Genomic DNA, 5,000 nt, shown 5'->3' on the forward strand with positions numbered 1-5,000 from the left:
TGATGTCATTAGAGGCCCTATTTTCAGACAGTTTGGCGTATTTCGGTGACGCCGAGGAGTCCATCAGGTCTTCCCGGTCGAATGCGAGGCCTTTTGGGGGCCATAGGTCATCAAAAAGAGTGGGGGACCGGAGCCCTCCTGTGGACTCCGGCCCTAAATGCACCCAGGATTAAAGGCATCATTTCCAGGCCTTTTGGGGCCCCATTTTAAACAGTTTGTAGTATTTCGGTGACGCCGAGGCGTCCGTCAGGTGTTCCCGGGCAATGTGAGGCCTTTTGGGGCCATAAATTACTGTTAATTAGGGGCCCTGGATGCCTTTTGGGGCCCTATTTTCAGACAGAAAACAGCAACCCTCTTACACTGCAAGAGGACAGCGGGGAATTGGAGCCCTCCCGTGGACTCTGGCCGCAATTGCACCTATTAAAAAAAAAAAAAAAAAAAAAAAAAAAAAGCATTATTTTCCAGCATTAAAGGCATCATTTCCAGGCCTTTTGGGGCCCCATTTTAAACAGTTTGTAGTATTTCGGTGACGCCGAGGCGTCCGTCAGGTGTTCCCGGGCAATGTGAGGCCTTTTGGGGCCATAAATTACTGTTAATTAGGGGCCCTGGATGCCTTTTGGGGCCCTATTTTCAGACAGAAAACAGCAACCCTCTTACACTGCAAGAGGACAGCGGGGAATTGGAGCCCTCCTGTGGACTCCGGCCGCAATTGCACCTATAAAAAAAAAAAAAAGCATTATTTTCCAGCATTAAAGGCATCATTTCCAGGCCTTTTGGGGCCCCATTTTAAACAGTTTGTAGTATTTCGGTGACGCCGAGGCGTCCGTCAGGTCTTCCCGGGCAATGTGATGCCTTTTGGAGCCATAAATTACTGTCATTAGGGGCCCTGGATGCCTTTTGGGGCCCTATTTTCAGACAGAAAACAGCAACCCTCTTACACTGCAAGAGGACAGCGGGGAATTGGAGCCCTCCCGTGGACTCCGGCCGCAATTGCACCCCTAAAGAAATGCATTATTTTCCAGCATTAAAGGCATCATTTCCAGGCCTTTTGGGGCCCCCATTTTAAACAGTTTGTAGTATTTCGGTGACGCCGAGGCGTCCGTCAGGTCTTCCCGGGCAATGTGAGGCCTTTTGGGGCCATAAATTAATGTCATAATTATAAATGTACAAAGCGCCCCCCAGCAAAGTCACACTGTGAGTGGGGAAGAAAAGTTGGGAAAGTGTGCAAAAATCCCCAAAATGTTCTAAAATCACACCCAGGTTTGAGTGCCACATGTCCCACAGCAGGTCACCCGAGTCCAGGGATGCCCGACATGTCCAAAGTGCCCCCCAGCAAAGTCACACTGTGAGTGGGGAAGAAAAGTTGGGAAAGTGTGCAAAAATCCCCAAAACGTTCAAAAAGCACACCCAGGTTTGAGTGCCACAAGTCCCGCAGCAGGTCACCCGAGTCCTGGGGTGCCCGACATGTACAAAGCGCCCCCCAGCAAAGTCACACTGTGAGTGGGGAAGAAAAGTTGGGAAAGTGTGCAAAAATCCCCAAAATGTTCTAAAAGCACACCCAGGTTTGAGTGCAGCAAGTCCCGCAGCCGGTCACCCGAGTACAAGGGTGCCCGACATGTACAAAGCGCCCCCCCCCAGCAAAGTCACACTGTGAGTGGGGAAGAAAAGTTGGGAAAGTGTGCAAAAATCCCCAAAATGTTCTAAAAGCACACCCAGGTTTGAGTGCCACAAGTCCCGCAGCCGGTCACCCGAGTCCAGGGATGCCCGACGTGTCCACAAGGCTCCCAGCAAAGTCACACTGTGAGTGGGGGAGGAAATTCAGAAATGTAGGCAAAAGTCCCGAAAATGGTCCAAAATCACACCCAGGTGACACCCAGGTTTGAGTGCCACAAGTCCCGCAGCAGGTGACCCGAGTCCAAGGGTGCCCGGCATGTCCAAAGCGCCCCCAGCAAAGTCACACTGTGAGTGGGGGGGAAAAGTGGGAAAAGTAGGCAAAAGTCCCGAAAAATGGTCCAAAATGACACCCAGGTTCGAGTCCCACAAGTCCCGCAGCCGCCCACCCGAGTCCAGGGATGCACGACATGTCCAAAGAAATAATAAAAATCCACAAAAATCCACAAAAATCCGGGGGCCGGATTCCGGCGTACCGCTTCGGCCCGCGTGCCCTAGTTTGGAGACCATTTTAAAAATTTGCCGTTGACGGCTAGTTTTTTTCCTTATCACACCCACATTTGAGTGCCACAAGTCCCGCCGCGTTCCACCCAAGTCCAGGGGTGCCAAGAGGTGCCCAGCGTGGCCAGGACGCATGCAGCAAAGTCACAGGGGAAGTGGGGTAGAAAAGTGGGGAAAGTCTGGAAAAGGTCGTGAAAATGGTCAAAAATCACACCCAGGCTGGCGTGCAGCAAGTCCCGCCGCGTTCCAGCCGAGCACAGGGGTGCCAGGAGGCACCCAGCGTGGCCAGGGCGCACCCAGCAAAGTCACAGGGGAAGTGGGGAAAGTCTGGGGGGAAAGTCGTGAAAATGAGCAAAAATCACACCCAGGCTGGAGTGCAGCAAGTCCCGCCGCGTTCCAGCCGAGCCCAGGGGTGCCAGGAGGCACCCAGCATGGCCAGGGCGCACCCAGCAAAGTCACAGGGGAAGTGGGGAAAGTCTGGGAAAAAGTCATGAAAATGATCAAAAATCACACCCAGGCTGGAGTGCAGCATGTCCCGCCGCGTTCCAGCCGAGCCCGGGGGTGCCAGCAGGCACCCAGCATGGCCAGGGCGCACCCAGCAAAGTCACAGGGGAAGTGGGGAAAGTTGGGGAAAAAGTCATGAAAATGATCAAAAATCACACCCAGGCTGGAGTGCAGCAAGTCCCGCCGCGTTCCAGCCGAGTCCAGGGGTGCCAGGAGGCACCCAGCGTGGCCAGGACGCACCCAGCAAAGTCACAGGGGAAGTGGGGAAAGTCGGGGGAAAAGTCGCGAAAATGATCAAAAATCACACCCAGGCTGGAGTGCAGCAAGTCCCGCCGCGTTCCAGCCGAGCCCAGGGGTGCCTGGAGGCACCCAGCATGGCCAGGACGCACCCAGCAAAGTCACAGGGGAAGTGGGGAAAGTCGGGGAAAAAGTCATGAAAATGATCAAAAATCACACCCAGGCTGGAGTGCAGCAAGTCCCGCCGCGTTCCAGGCGAGCCCGGGGGTGCCAGCAGGCACCCAGCGTGGCCAGGGCGCACCCAGCAAAGTCACAGGGGAAGTGGGGAAAGTCTGGGGAAAAGTCGCGAAAATGATCAAAAATCACACCCAGGCTGGAGTGCAGCAAGTCCCGCCGCGTTCCAGCCGAGCCCAGGGGTGCCTGGAGGCACCCAGCGTGGCCAGGGCGCACCCAGCAAAGTCACAGGGGAAGTGGGGAAAGTCTGGGGAAAAGTCGCGAAAATGATCAAAAATCACACCCAGGCTGGAGTGCAGCAAGTCCCGCCGCGTTCCAGCCGAGCCCCGGGGTGCCAGCAGGCACCCAGCATGGCCAGGGCGCACCCAGCAAAGTCACAGGGGAAGTGGGGAAAGGTGGGGAAAGTTGGGGAAAAAGTCATGAAAATGATCAAAAATCACACCCAGGCTGGAGTGCAGCAAGTCCCGCCGCGTTCCAGCCGAGCCCGGGGGTGCCAGCAGGCACCCAGCATGGCCAGGACGCACCCCGCAAAGTCACAGGGTAAGTGGGGAAAGTCGGGGAAAAAGTCATGAAAATGAGCAAAAATCACACCCAGGCTGGAGTGCAGCAAGTCCCGCCGCGTTCCAGCCGAGCCCCGGGGTGCCAGCAGGCACCCAGCATGGCCAGGGCGCACCCTGCAAAGTCACAGGGGAAGTGGGGGATTTTTTCTAAGTACCCAATCGAAAGAGGCTAAAAAGCACCTCTTTTTACCTTCTCTCGATTTTTCCAAGTACAAAATCGAGAGAGGCTAAAAATCCCCTCTTTTTACCTTCTCTCGATCAGACACTTAGAAAAAAAACGGGGGAAAAAAAAAAAATTCTGGGATTTTTTCTAAGTACAAAATCGAGAGAGGCTAAAAAGCACCTCTTTTTGCCTTCTCTCGATTTTTTCCAAGTACAAAATCGAGAGAGGCTAAAAATCCCCTCTTTTTACCTTCTCTCGATCAGACACTTAGAAAAAAAACGGGGAAAAAAAAAATTTCTGGGATTTTTTCTAAGTACAAAATCGAGAGAGGCTAAAAAGCACCTCTTTTTGCCTTCTCTCGATTTTTCCAAGTACAAAATCGAGAGAGGCTAAAAATCCCCTCTTTTTACCTTCTCTCGATCAGACACTTAGAAAAAAAACGGGGAAAAAAAAAATTTCTGGGATTTTTTCTAAGTACAAAATCGAGAGAGGCTAAAAATCCCCTCTTTTTGCCTTCTCTCGATCAGACACTTAGAAAAAAAACGGGGAAAAAAAAAATTTCTGGGATTTTTTCTAAGTACAAAATCGAGAGAGGCTAAAAAGCACCTCTTTTTGCCTTCTCTCGATTTTTCCAAGTACAAAATCGAGAGAGGCTAAAAATCACCTCATTTTACCTTCTCTCGATCAGACACTTAGAAAAAATTCCCCACTCGTCCTTCCAATGCATTTCAATGGGATTGGAGTTTTCGGCTGGGATTTTTTCTAAGTACAAAATCGAGAGAGGCTTAAATTTTCACCTACTTTTTGCCTTCTTTCGATTTTGTCGTTTTTTTCCTGGTGGTCCAAAACACCACCATCACGTTAGTAGGTGCGCCATGTCTCGACAGGCCAAAATCACAGGGAACGTGTCCGAGTCAAAGTAAGCTATTTTGGGACTCAATTTCGGTGTTTTCCCCCCCTATTTTCCCGGTCCTTTTTCCGAACGGCTTTCCAAGGACCTGAGCGACAGGGGCTCATGCGGACGCCCGTGTCCGCCTAGGGGGCGCTGTCCCGGACACCTTTTTGACATTTCCCGCCTGAACGAAATCCTGGACCTGATTCCACCCAGGTACTCGGCGCTTCCAGGGACT

This window comes from Entelurus aequoreus, linkage group LG20 (genome assembly GCF_033978785.1).
Source record: "Entelurus aequoreus isolate RoL-2023_Sb linkage group LG20, RoL_Eaeq_v1.1, whole genome shotgun sequence".
NCBI classification, from domain to species: Eukaryota; Metazoa; Chordata; class Actinopteri; order Syngnathiformes; family Syngnathidae; genus Entelurus; species Entelurus aequoreus.